Source organism: Zootoca vivipara, chromosome 16, assembly GCF_963506605.1.
Source record: "Zootoca vivipara chromosome 16, rZooViv1.1, whole genome shotgun sequence".
In the NCBI taxonomy this organism is placed as follows: Eukaryota; Metazoa; Chordata; class Lepidosauria; order Squamata; family Lacertidae; genus Zootoca; species Zootoca vivipara.
Window position 1 is genome coordinate 34451259 of NC_083291.1, and position 14259 is coordinate 34465517.

Genomic DNA, 14259 nt, shown 5'->3' on the forward strand with positions numbered 1-14259 from the left:
GGGGTGTTTGCAGGTTTTTTCAATAGGTGTTCCGAGTATACGCAAGTTCACACAAGCGCGCAATGACCTGGAACACAACCACCGTGCAAACAGGGAGTTGCCTCTACTTAAAAATGTAATGTGTATTTGCAAATACATCTCCCTCTCCCTCTCCCTCTCCCTCTCCCTCTCCCTCTCCCCCCCTCTCTCTCTCTCTCTGTGTGTGTGTGTGCAGGTCCACTCATCAGGGAGCCAGAACTAGTTGCTCCTTCCTGTCCCATGTACTCAGGGATGGCATGTCAGTTTAAGACAGGCGCCAAGTGAGCTTGCAAGGTCTATCCTTGCAACACTCCCCAAGTGGATCTGCGAAGGAGAGCAAGTCCAAGCAGCTCAGCAAGAACCAGCTAGAGCTAGACCAATTATCAGGGTCATAATGCCCTTTTTCCTTTGAAAGCACCTTTGTTATAGGGATGGGGAATCTGTGGCCCTTCCAGAGGCTGTTGAACTCAAACTCCCATCACCCCCAGCCAGCAAGGGCAATAATAATGGGTTTTCTAGTCCAACAACATCTGGAGGGTCCACGGCTTCTGTTAATAATAAGATTGGGATGCGGGTGGCACTGTTGTCTAGACTCTAAACCACTGAGCCTCTTGGGATGGCCGATTGGAAGGTCGGCAGTTCGAGTGTGCACGACAGGGTGAGCTCTGTCCCAGCTCCTGCCCATCTAGCAGTTCGAAAGCACTCCAGTGCAAGTAGATAAATAGGTACCACTGTGGCGGGAAGGTAAACAACGTTTCTTGCACTCTGGCTTCTATCACAGTGTCCCGTTGTGCCAGAAGCTGGCCACATGACCCGAAAAGCTGCCTGTGGACAAACGCCGGCTTCCTCAGCCTGAAAGCGAGATGAGCACTGCACCAGATAGTTGCTTTTGACTGGACTTAAACTTCCAGGGGTCTTTTACCTTTACCTTAACAATAATAAAATATTTATTATTTATCCATTCCTAGACCAGAAACTCATGTAAAATCTAAACAAATGCTAACAATTAAGAATTTAGGTTATCATTTTAGTGTCGTTATGTCAGAGTTCTGGCCAAACCACCACAAGCTACAGGGTCTGAGAGATGGGCAGAGAAAGCGGTGTCTGTCTTCTGAAGAAAACCCATGTGAATGTACACATCAGACCCACCTCATCCATGAAGGGAAGAAGAGATGCATCGCCCTGAGTGCTTTTCCTACTAAATGGAGTCAAGTAAAAGTAGCATAAAATAAATTATTAACCAATACAGTGGTACCTTGCAAGACGAAATCAATTCGTTCCACAAGTCGCTCTGTATAGTGAAAATTTCATCTTGCGAAGCGCGGTTTACCATTTACCCGGTTTACCCGGTCTACCCATTTAATTAATGTGTTCCTATTCATCTTGCGAAGCTCGGCCATAGGAAACTTCGCCTTGCAAGACACCTCGCGCAACGCAAAACACTTTCGTCTTGCGAGTTTTTTGTTGCACAAGGCATTCGACTTGCGGGGTACCACTGTATTAGACTCCTTCTACAACTTCTTGCCTCTCCCCAGTCACCAGTTACCATATATCTGTGGGCCATTTGTTACATTCTGTTGTTGTTGAGGTAAAAGAAGAGGTTTAAAGACTCTCTCAAGGCAAATCTACAAAAATGTACCAGTAGTATAAACAGCGATAAATGGGAAACACTGGCCTATGAGCACGACAATTCGAATACAGCCTTTACCAAAGGTGTCATGGACTTTGAAGACGCTCGAACTCAGGACGAAAGGGAGAAATGTGCTAAGAGGAAGGCACGCTTGGCAAACCCTCACCGTGATAAACTCCTGCCCGGAAACCTATGTCCCCTCTGTGGAAGGATGTGTGGATCCAGAATTGGCCTCCACTTATGGATTCACTGTTAAGATCGTGTTCATGGAATACAATCTTACTCGGCTACGAGTGATCACCAAAGAAGAAGAAGAAAGACATTCTGTTGTCACCAAAGTCCACTCAAAGCAACCCAATGTGAGACAATTTTTCACATATTACACTATCAAGATAACCCAAGTGCAATGAGCAGGTGTTAAAAAATGTGTACCTCATTTAGGTATACTTGCTGGAGACCCAGAACTGGCCGTAACTCATTTTTCAGAATACACACAGTGGGGGAGACCTCAGAACTGTTGCTAGGAAATGTGTGAAATGACAGGCAGAGGAACCAAGCTGACAAAGGGTTGCAATCTTTTCACGTTTACTTCAAAATAAGTCCCACTGACACCTATGACTTAACTCCCGCTAGCATGTGGTCTGAAGCTCAACATCAAAAAAACCAAGATCATGGCCACTGGTCCCATCACCTCCTGGCAAATAGAAGGGGAAGAAATGGAGGCAGTGAGATATTTTACTTTCTTGGGCTCCTTGATCACTGCAGATGGACTGCAAGAAGATCAAACCTATCCATTCTGAAGGAAATCAGCCCTGAGTGCTCACTGGAAGGACAGATCGTGAAGCTGAGGCTCCAATACTTTGGCCACCTCATGAGAAGAGAAGAATCATTGGGAAAGACCCTGATGTTGGGAAAGATTGAGGGCACTAGGAGAAGGGGACGACAGAGGACGAGATGGTTGGACAGTGTTCTCGAAGCTACGAACATGAGTTTGACCAAACTGCGGGAGGCAGTGGAAGACAGGAGTGCCTGGTGTGCTATGGTCCATGGGGTCACGAAGAGTCGGACACGACTAAACGACTAAACAACAACAAGCATAGCATGGTGGTTCAGTAGCTGAGCTATGAACCAGAAAACCCCAGTTTGGATCACTACAGGCAGGAACTCTTTGGCCTGGGCTTTAGGCAAGCCACCCATTGATCTGTCCATGCACTGAGGGGCCACATAACACAGGCCTACATAACAAAGAGTTGCAAAACTGACCCAGATTAAGCTTGAAACACTCCAAGGCAATGTGATATAAATGCACATAAAGGCAACAGATTAGCATTTAAATGATGCTGCCTAGAGGGGTAACAATGGGCTTTCCTGGATTTGGAAGAGTTGAGTTCACCGGGTTGCCTCTGGCAAAACACATTCTCAGCCTAAACCTCACCTCCGGGAGGTAGTGGGGAAAGATGAAGTGACACAGGCCCTATCATCATCATCATCATCATCATCATCATCATTATAGGGTTATACTGCAATTTAATGCTCAAACCTTCAGGGTTGGGTGGGGAAAGAGGTCTAAAAATAGCCAGCTTGCATTCACAAACTGGGGCTAGGCAAGAGTCACCGGGAGTGACAGACTTATTTCACATGATGATGTACAGGTAAGTCCCTGTGTAAGCAACATCACACTTCCAGACATGGAGGAAACCAGAGGGAGGGAAGAAAACATGGCAGAGGAACAGAGCTTGGCATTGCAACATCACACAGGAACTGGGAAGGAAGGAAGGCAAGCTAAGAGCTTATTCATTCATTCATTCATTCATTCATTCATTCATTCAAATCACACCTGGGCAGGATCTCTCTTCCTGGCTCAACTTCCCCCACTTTTGGCAAGCAGCCCAAAGTGAAGTGGGGAGTCTTGTTGAACAACCTTTAAGCAGGACTCCCTGCCTCCCCCCCCCACGCCCCACTGTTCCCACCCACCTACCTTTTTTGAAGTATTGTACCCAACCTCTTTCAAGGTACCATAGACCCTAGAGTTTCATGCTGTACCGGTACTATTTTCTGGTTACAGTACAATATTATTGCGCCATTGTTGTTGCTATTTCTGTAGGACACCCTGGGAGTGCCAGCAACATTGGAGGGGGAGCGATACAACTTCAGAAATAATAAAACATACAAACATACCTGTGACGTGCTATAAAGTTATCGGTGATTTGAACAGTCACCTGCTTTGCCAGTATTCTGGCTGTTTATGTGTATATATTGTTGTAAGTTTGGGGGGGAACCCACCCCCCAAACCCTAGAAATTAATAAATGGTAGGATTTTGATTATTTGGGATACGAAGGGAGAAATACAAACTGCAGAGGAATTCCTGAGCTAGCCTCTGCAAATGACCTGGCCAAGCTAGAACTATTAAGAAACAACACAGGGCCATTGAGGGTCATTGGCAATGGAAGAGAACTGTCCTCCCCCCTCCCACCACTGTGAAAAGAGTTTGCCATTTCAGAAATGAAGATCCATTTTAGAGGAGGAGAAAAATTGTTCTGAGCAGAGGGAGGAGGAGGAGGAGGTCAATTTTTTTTATATTACTTTGCTCATCGGTTGGCACTCTTTCACTGCCAGCCTCTGCTGCAAAACAGCACAGCTACATTTCCACCCACAGCTGCTCTCAACTGCTCAAACAATGTGTATCTGTACTCACCCTTAGTATGCCATCACTGTTGTAGGAAGTCCTAACGCCACCCCATCCCTCTCCACGACTTAATCCCAATGCAAAATGGTTGCCACTTTCTCAGGCTGAAGAAACGCTCCCGATTCAGATGGAAGACATCTCTGTAAGCCTCTACACCCAGGAAAGGGAAGCCCACAGCAACTCCTCTCTGCTGGGTCATGCCCCAGTGAACTACAACTCCCTCGGCCCAGTATACCTGAAGGAGCATCTCCACCCCCATCATTCTGTCCGGACACTGAGGTCCAGCGCCGAGGGCCTTCTGGCGGTTCCCTTGCTATGAGAAGGCAAGTTACAGGGAACCAGGCAGAGGGCCTTCTCGGTAGTGGCACCCACCCTGTGGAATGCCCTCCCACCAGAGGTCAAAGAGAACAACAATTACCAGACCTTTAGAAGGCATCTCAAGGCAGCCCTGTTTAGGAAAGCTTTTAATGTTTGATGAATTTCTGTACAGTATTTTAATATTTTGTTGGAAGCCGCCCAGAGTGGCTGGGAGAACCCAGCCAGATGGGCGGAGTATAAATAATAAATTATTATTATTATTATTATTATTATTATTATTATTATTATTATTAGGTAAAGGGGCCCCTGACCATCAGGTCCAGTCGTGTCCGACTCTGGGGTTGCAGCACTCATCTCCCTCTATAGGCCGAGGGAGCCGGCGTTTGTCCGCAGACAGCTTCCGGGTCATGTGGCCAGCATGACAAAGCTGCTTCTGGCGAACCAGAGCAGCGCACGGAAATGCTGTTTACCTTCCCGCCGAAGCGGTCCCTATTTATCTACTTGCACTTTGATGTGCTTTCGAACTGCTAGGTGGGCAGGAGCTGGGACCGAGCAACAGGAGCTCACCCCGTTGCAGGGATTCGAACCGCCGACCTTCTGATCAGCAAGCCCTAGACTCTGTGGTTTAACCCACAGCGCCACCTGGGTCCCTAGTAATCATCATGCAGACTGAGGCCAACTGAAACTGTAGTCCAAAATATCTGAAGGGCATCATGTTGGGGGGGGAGGCTGTCTTATGCCATAGCTATCTCCCCAATGTTAGCAATCCTCAGGCCTTATGCACATTCTAGACATTGTTGCTTGCTGAGAAGCATGACTTTCTGCCACCGCCAACTACATCTAAGTCTTCAGCCCTCTATAACTGGGGGGGGGGGAATCACATATTTATTCTTGCTGCTCCCACTTCCTGTGTGTCAGGTCTTAGTCTGCAAGCTCCTCACACCAGGGACCTGTCGTCTTGTTCTCTGCAAAGCACCCCGCACCTTGAAGCCACTACAGTGGTGCCTCGACTTACGAATTTAATCCGTTCCGAAGGCACCTTCGTAAGTCGAAAAATTCGTAAGTCGAAAAACGCCATTGGAAACGCAATTTCCCATAGGAATGCATTGGAAACGAAAACATTCGTAAGTCGAAGCAACCCTATCTAAAAATTCGTAAGTTGAAAAATCCCTATCTAAAACCGCCGCGGTTCTATTTCAGATGTCGAGACATTCGTAAGCGTGCGGCCATTACGCCCATTCATAAGTCGGAAAATTCGGTTGTCGAGTCGTTCGTAAGTCGAGGTACCACTGTATATAAACAACACTCCAAGGACCTTTCACGCCCTTGGACCTCAAGGAGCTCTGTGAAGTTCTAGTACATGGGTAGGCAAACTAAGGCCTGGGGGCTGGATCCGGCCCAATCGCCTTCTAAATCCAGACTGCAGACGGTCCGGGCATCAGCGTGTTTTTACATGAGTAGGAATGTGTCCTTTTATTTAAAATGCATTTCTGGGTTATTTGTGGGGCACAGGAATGTGTTCATCTCCCCCCCCCAATATAGTCCGCCCCCCCCCACAAGGTCTGAGGGACAGTGGACCCGTTGGTGCCTTCCATTTTCAGAAGATTTCAAACAAAAACACACAAGCACCCCACCAGTTTCGCAGCAGAACATTTCAAACTGAACATTCCCCAGATTACTGGTTCAGTGGGAGTGCATGTCAAGCGCTCCATTTCCAGCGCTGGAAACAAAACTGGAGCATTGCACAATAGTCATGTCGGCAGGAATTTTAATTTACTGAGTCAGATCCATCAATCGTCCACCTAAGCCCAGCTTTCTGCCTGCAACAATACCACGAGATGTGCCTCGCAAGTTCACCAGCAAGACACATCTGGCAGCCACAACCGTCGACACAAAAGGTTGCCCCTTGTAGTTACTGTGTCTGGTACCCACCAGTGAATCAATCTACCGGTTAATCCTTTTCTAAAAGCTTTACCACGTCCTGTGGCGATGAATTCTTTTGCTTAATTACACGTTGGAGGGGATCCAAAGGGCTGCTTTCGGTACGTTCATGGGCTTCGATGTGCTCCCCCCCAGCATGGGATTTTTGCCTCCCACACCACCACTTGGAACTGCAGGCAGATCACACTTGCACAAACCATTGCCACCACATTACAAGCTGCGCTCGGAAAGATCTGGAGGGCCCCAGGTTGGGGAAGGCTGATTACCTAACAAATTTGGAGATAACTCTTGGTTTACAAACTCAATCCGTTCCAGAAGTCCGTTCTTAAACCAAAACTATTCTTAAACCGAGGCGCGCTTTCCCTAATGAGGCCTCCCGCTGCCGGTGCCCTTCCACTGTTCGGATTCCATTCTTAGGCAGAGGTAAAGTTCTCAAACCGGGACACTATTTCCGGTTTTGTGGCATTTGTAAACCAAATCCTTCTTAAACCGGACTGTTCTTAAACAGAGGTACCACTGTATAGTTAAAATTTCTATAAAGGTAAAGGGACCCCTGACCATTAGGTCCAGTCGTGACCGACTCTGGGGTTGCGTGCTCATCTCGCATTATTGGCCGAGGGAGCCGGCGTATAGCTTCCAGGTCATGTGGCCAGCATGACAAAGCCGCTTCTGGCAAACCAGAGCAGCACATGGAAACGCCGTTTACCTTCCCGCTATAGCAGTTCCTATTTATCTACTTGCATTTTGATGTGCTTTCGAACTGCTAGGTAGCAGGAGCTGGGACCAAGCAACGGGAGCTCACCCCGTCACAGGGATTCGAACCGCCGACCTTCTGATCAGCAAGCCCTAGGCTCAGTGGTTTAGCCCACAGCGCCACCTGGGTCCCTATAATTTCTATAAAAGACAATAAATTTCTATAAAATTTCTATAAAAGACAATAAAATCGCAAGTAACTTGCCATAAAATTTCCTAAAAATTAGATAATAAAAAAGATAACACAAATAAAACTGAACATTGTACAAAGTGATTTTTGAAAAAAAAAATAAAGTACCCCGGAAAGCTTGGGTAAACATGTTTTTAAGAGGCATATACAGGTCCGCCACTGTCTGTGCCTCACTAGCACACTGACTGTGCCATCACTGAGAAGGCCCACTTGTCTAGTGTCACCAAGTTACAATCTGATAGTCATGAAGAGACTAGCAGGGTCTCCTTGGAAGATCTTAAAGATTAGCTTTATCTGATCTTGCATAGGCGCTTATTTTTTGACCCGCTTCTTAATGTTTCCTAACATTGGGATGTCCTTTTTCAACCCCACAGCCTTGCAAGTTGATGCTTCCAGCGCTCCAGCTATTCTGAGCTCAAGACTCCTTGCCTGCATTGTTTCTGCCACTTTGGTGCCCACCAGTTTATTACAAAGTTGACGCTTTTCCGCCATTCTCATGCATACAGGCCCACTATATATAAAGTCAACAAAATCAGGTGCTGAACTGCATTGGGCTGTATCTTGCAATGACCACTTTGAGGCGCAGGGGACGGGGGCAGGACTCCCTGCACAGAGAAATATAGCCTATCAGGAAAAAGGCTAAGGTGCGGTCTTCTTCCCTGGTGTGCTCATTTTCTGTGTGCAAGGCTTTTGTTGTTGTGGAAGGATTAAAATATTCAGTTACCTAACTGTAGTGTGAAATGGAAAGTGCACCATTCCAAAACTCTAGGCCAGGGGTTGGCAACCTAAGGTCTGTAGGCCACAAGTGGCCCACAGTAGTCGTTTAACCAGCCTACGAGCCGCCCCCGAACCGAGCCACCCGCTCGGTGAGTCCCCGCCCGCTGCGCTAAACCGGCACAGCGTGGCGCGGGAACTCGTGTCCATGGCGCTGGAAATTGTGTCTGTGCATGCGCAGATGCCGGAAATCACATCTGCACAGATGCCAGAAATCGCGGGCGCACGCACAATCTGGCCCACGGAGGGATCTCTGCTGGAGTGAACTGGCCCAGGCGAGGGAAACCTTGCCGACCCCTGCTCTAGGCCATGGTTTTGGCAAGATTTGCATTCATCACACAAAGTTGTCCATCAATGCCTGTTCTTTCCCCATTTATTCAAAGGCTAATTCTCTTATCCCACAGTTAGTTGCAAAATCTCAAATTATTCATGTTTCCATAGGCATCTGGTTGGCCACTATGAAAACGCTTCAAGTTACAAACTCCGCTAACCCGGAAGTAGTACTGTACCTCGGGTTGCGAACTTTGCTCCAGGATGAGAATGGAAATTGTGCCACTACTTCCGGGTTAGCGGAGTTTGTAACTTGAAGCGTTTGTAACCCAAGGTACCACTGTATAGGAGTGAGCTAGAGCAGGGGTCCCCAAACTAAGGCCCAGGGGCCGGATGCGGCCCAATCACCTTCTAAATCTGGCCCGCAGACGGTCTGGGAATCAGCATTTTTTACATGAGTAGAATGTGTCCTTTTATTTAAAATGCATCTCTGGGTTATTTGTGGGGTATAGGAATTCGTTCATTTTTTTTCTTTTTCAAAATATAGTCCGGCCCCCCTGCATATCTACACCATAGTGTGATATATGCTGGTTCATTTGTATATTTAATAAAATCATACCATACAGTGTAAATATTGTCTTGTTTTTTTTTTCTCCTCTTCCTGCCTTCAATTTTTGCAACAACTTTTCCATTATAGCTGTTTTCCAGACTATGTTACACCAGTGATCAACATTCATTAATTGCAAGTTAATTTTCCAAGTTCTGGCTATTACTATTCTAGCTGCCATTAATATAAAGGTAAAGGGACCCCTGACCATTAGGTCCAGTCGTGACCGACTCTGGGGTTTCGCGCTCATCTCGCATTATTGGCCGAGGGAGCCGGCGTATAGCTTCCAGGTCATGTGGCCAGCATGACAAAGCTGCTTCTGGCAAACCAGAGCAGCACATGGAAACGCCGTTTACCTTCCCGCTGTAGCGGTTCCTATTTATCTACTTGCATTTTGACGTGCGCTATTAATTCTTTACTTTTGATTAGTCCATATCTGAAGTATATAAATTAAGTAAGGCTAAAGCTAGAGTTATTGGGATTGTCTGAACTGTAATCTGAGGTAACTCTTTAAAAACTTTCTCCCAAAATTGTTCTATTTATGGACATTCCCTCCACATAAAGGTAAAGGTAAAGGTGCCCCTGACCATCAGGTCCAGTCGTGTCCGACTCTGGGGTTGCGGCGCTCATCTCGCTCTATAGGCCGAGGGAACCAGCGTTTGTCCGCAGACAGCTTCCGGGTCATGTGGCCAGCATGACTAAGCCGCTTCTGGCGAACCAGAGCAGCGCACGGAAACGCCATTTACCTTCCCGCCGGAGCGTTCCCTATTTAGCTACTTGCACTTTGATGTGCTTTCGAACTGCTAGGTGGGCAGGAGCTGGGACCGAGCAACGGGAACTCACCCCGTTGCAGGGATTCGAACTGCCGACCTTCTGATCAGCAAGCCCTAGACTCTGTGGTTTAACCCACAGCGCCACCTGGGTCCCTCACATATGCTGGTATGTACCTATAATTTAGCATCCTCTCCAACATGACAAGGAGCTATTGGGCTTTATATAAGATAGGCACTTTGGTGCTACCATATGTAAGAGCAAACATTCACATTGTATTTTGCTCCTTGCCCGAGGCTCCTATGAAAGACATCATGGCAGTTTCAAATTCCTTGGCAAAGAGAAGTCTAGGTCAGAAAGGCAGCTTCAAGACAAAGACTCATTCCCATGACCTTTGGCAGGTTTCTGTGAGTCATCTCTCAAAATGGGAGGTGATACCAATTCTATGCAAGCATGACAAGCTCCTTTTACGTTGAGGGAAGTTAGCTGTGTGACGTTGAATCACTGTGCGAGGCTGGATCCTTGTCAGGAACAAATCATTACCATTTATATTACGTATTTATTCATGCCCTGCCTTCTTCCCTGACGGGACTCAAGATGCCAACACCACAACCAATGGTGCAAAGCGAGAAAGCAAATATACCCAGAGAGACTGAGCAGGCACCAGAACCACATCATGCACAAATTGCCCACAAGGCTCACGGCTAGCTAGCCCAAGACATTTTGCTGCCTTAGATGAAGGACAAGATAGTGACACATCCCACACACGCCCCCAGTTCCACTTACAGAAGCTGGCCAAACTGGCAACTGGATCTTACTTCAACAGCAGGGCCAGAAAAAGGTCCTCCGCCATGCCCGAGGGCAGCAGGCGACTTTAGGGGGCACAGTGCAGACCATATGGCACATGGGGCTCTCTTTGCCAACTGAAGTGCCTGTAGCCCAGTGGGTGAGCCGCCATCACCACAGAACTTTTCCCTGCCTGAAATAAACACACCATGGAATAATCCTAAAGTAAATAAAGTTTAATTGCCTGCAAATAGTTACTGGGTGTCTCTCTTTTAATAGCTAGAGGCATACCAGCACCTGTTTGCACTCAGTTCAGGAGTTGGTAACTAGAAGGTACAAAATCCCTTTGAACTCAGTACATCTACAAAGTTCTGAAACACTTGAGAACTATTTGTATATTTCAGCATATGCCAATCCAAGGCATTTTTTTTTTAAACAAACTGTATGAACTCAGGAGGATGCAATTTCTAGTGGAGTTTTAATAGCAGCAGGTCAGGCAAAAATTCAGCAGGTAAAGCTTTTCCAAACATGCAAACAACGTTCACCTGGTCATTTCTGCCTGTCATCCAACAGTCAAAGGGCCAGGGAGTCACAGAGGCCAGGAGAAAGAATACTGGCAACCGTTCTTCTCAGGCTTGTTAAAACGTGAGTCACCAGACCCTCAAGAAACATAATTATTTGCCCACAAAAACAGAGCAATGCTACTAGTGAATGCCTGGCCCGAAAAGTTGGAAACCTAGGCATTTACTCTGAAAACCTGGCTGTACCAGCCAGAAGTCTGACATAACTGTATTAGCCCTAAATGAAGTTTCAGAGGCATTTCCAAGGGACTCCGTCAAGTGAAATGAAGGCCCCAGGTAGGCCGACCCATAAGCAAACAACACATCAGGAATCATAGAGTTGGAAGAGACCACAAGGGCCATCCAGTCCAACCCCCTGCCGAGCAGGAAACACCATCAAAGCATTCTTGACATAAGCCTGTCAAGCCTCTGCTTAAAGACCTCCAAAGGAGGAGACTCCACCACACTCCTTGGTAGCAAATTCCACTGCCGAACACTTCTTACTGTCAGGAAGTTCTTCCTAATGTTTAGGTGGAATCTTTCTTGTAGTTTGAAAGTCAGCATGGCTCTAACCAGGAAATCAAAGGTGAATGTCAACCAAGAGAGGATTAAAAAATTAATTCGGCACCATGCATATTTGACAAATTTGAAAAGGAAATACAATGGAAATACGAGGAGGAACAGCCACCACCCCAGATGTCTGTTCTGGTCTCCATGCAGCGATTCCAAGGGTGCTCCAGATTGCTGCCATTAACTGCCATTAAGCAAAGCAAGATGGGGTGCTTTGCCTCTCTTACCATGGGCAGGAACCCAGGGCTTCGCCAGCTGAAATTCCTCCTCCTATCCCACAGTGGTGGTTTTTATGGGCACAGGAGTCCTGCCCTCCTTTGCATATCGCCACCTGGAAACCAGGTGGGCCGAATGTAAAGTGCTAGCGAGTTTCCTGCAGGCTATTTCATGCCATTGGTTGCAAAAATGAAAATGAAAAATGCTGGGCTAAGCAGACCTTGGTCTGGCCCAGTAAGGCACAGCTCCTCACATCCTTAAAACTAGGAAAGTGCACACACAAACATACCCTAGAATTGCTTAGCAGAGTAATTATGTTTTTTTTTAGCTGCTGAAAGGTACTAACAGATACACACAGCCCAGCAGGGTAAACAGAACACACACTGCCTGGCCATAGCAATTTGAGGTGTGTTTTTAAAAACACAACAACACCGAGGAACACACCCGCAGCAGCAAGAAGCACAGCCGGCTCGGGACTATTGCAATCCCAAAGGCTGAAGAATTTCTGGGTTATTCCCAGCCTGCAAGGCCCAGGTTGGGGGAAGGGGGGGGTCGAGAAGGTGCTCCCCCCCCCCTCTCCCCGGGTTCCAGGCTTAGGTTGCGATCAGTTCAGGCGTGCTGCTTAATGGTTAACTCGGCCGGTTAGGAAAGCCAAAAGTCACAGCGAGCAGCGGCAGCAACTCTCCTCTTCCCCCTCCCTCGGCCCCGCAGCCGGCTCTCCTCCGGCGCCTCTTTGCACATGCCACGCAAAGCTGCCTCGGTTTCCTCGCGAGCTGGGGAGGTAGGTGCGGGGGAGGAGGAGGGAAGAGGAAGAAAAGGGAAATCACTTTCCCCCGCCGCTGCCCCCGCCCCAGATCCGGGGCAGAGCAGAAGCGCCCCCTTCCCAGGAGGCTTCGGACTGCAGACACCTTCTTTGCTCAGGAAGGAACGGGAAAGTGGAGGCGGGGGGGGGGGGCTTAAAAGGGACTTGGGGGGGGGGCTACAGACGCGTACCATTTGTAGGGAAGTCCGGGCCGGACGATGGGAGCAGCAAAGGCCCCGGGGGGCAGGAAAGGTCCAGACACCAAAGTGGGAGGGGAGCCTCCATTTCCCACTCTACTCTACCCCACCCTACCTGTGCCACGAAAATCGCCCTAAGAGGAGCAAGATCGGCGAAGGAGAAACTTAACAACCCACACACGCCCGTCCGGCAGGTGTCCCGGGCAAAACTTGCCTCCCTGGCCGCGGGTTGCCAGGCCGCGCGGTGGGGCTCTTCTGGGGCAGGTACCCCCCCAACCATTTCCCCCTTCCTCCTCCCCGCCCCGACGCCTCTCACCTGCTCAGCCACTGTCGGGCCCTTCCCGATCCCGGAGCTGCTTCGGCCAGAGCACTTGTTCCCCCGCGAAGGCGACACCGCGACGGCGCCGCCTCCCGCTCCTGGCCACGTGACCCGCCCAGGTACTTCCCTCCGTGCACCTGAGTCAGGTGAAGCGCCGCCTCTACGTTTACCTAGCGGCGCAGGACGGCATGGCCAGGACGGCGGCAGCCAGCCAGCCAACCCGCGGGCCGGAGTTCTCACCATCTGCCCTGCCTGCCTCCTGTCAGCCTCCTGCCCTGCGAGTGTCCGATCGTCGTGGTGGGCGCCGCCCTTCCTCGATTTCGGCGGCGCCTTGCCTGGGATTTGGTAGCCCTGCTGGAGCTATTGGTGCGCCTGGAGCTGGACGGAGTAGAAAGAGATGGAGGTGGGTCTCTGCCCCGAGGAGCTCAGGACCCAAAATTCCTCCTTCGGCAATGCTACAAAGGGGAGCAGATGGACTCCCGCGGCAGGAATATTGATAGGTATATTGGGGTGGGGGCTGAGGAAGAGATGCTGTTCCAAGATTGAGTTCCAAAATCCTTTATATGTATATATTAATTAATTTATTTGGCTCTTCAGGTTAAAATTTTACAGTCACATGTCCAAGATCCCCATCAATTGGCTCTGCCGTTTTTAAGTACGTACGCTTGGCAGCTTTTCTTTCTGGCAAGGGTCTAGCACAGGGGTCAGGTCCACTGTCCCTCAGAACTTGTGGGGGGCCGGACTATATTTTTTGGGGGGGGGAAATATGAACGAATTCCTAAGCCCCACAAATAACCCAGAGATGCATTTTAAATAAAAGGACACACTCTACTCATGTAAAAACATGCTG

At 48.5% G+C, this 14259-nt stretch overlaps 1 protein-coding gene across 3 annotated transcripts in view; it reads right to left on the minus strand.

The window, feature by feature from the left end:
- Positions 1-13531, minus strand: part of CRB3 (crumbs cell polarity complex component 3) — a 29390-nt gene extending 15859 nt beyond the window's left edge. For 2 of the 3 annotated variants that reach the window (XM_035097026.2, XM_035097028.2), the window contains exon 1: positions 13407-13531. The gene's annotated coding sequence lies outside the window, so the exon portion shown is untranslated. Of the gene's footprint in view, positions 1-12311; positions 13050-13406 lie in introns of those variants that run through there. The other variant, XM_060268698.1, reaches the window with a different exon arrangement.
- Between the last annotated feature and the right edge of the window lie 728 nt (positions 13532-14259).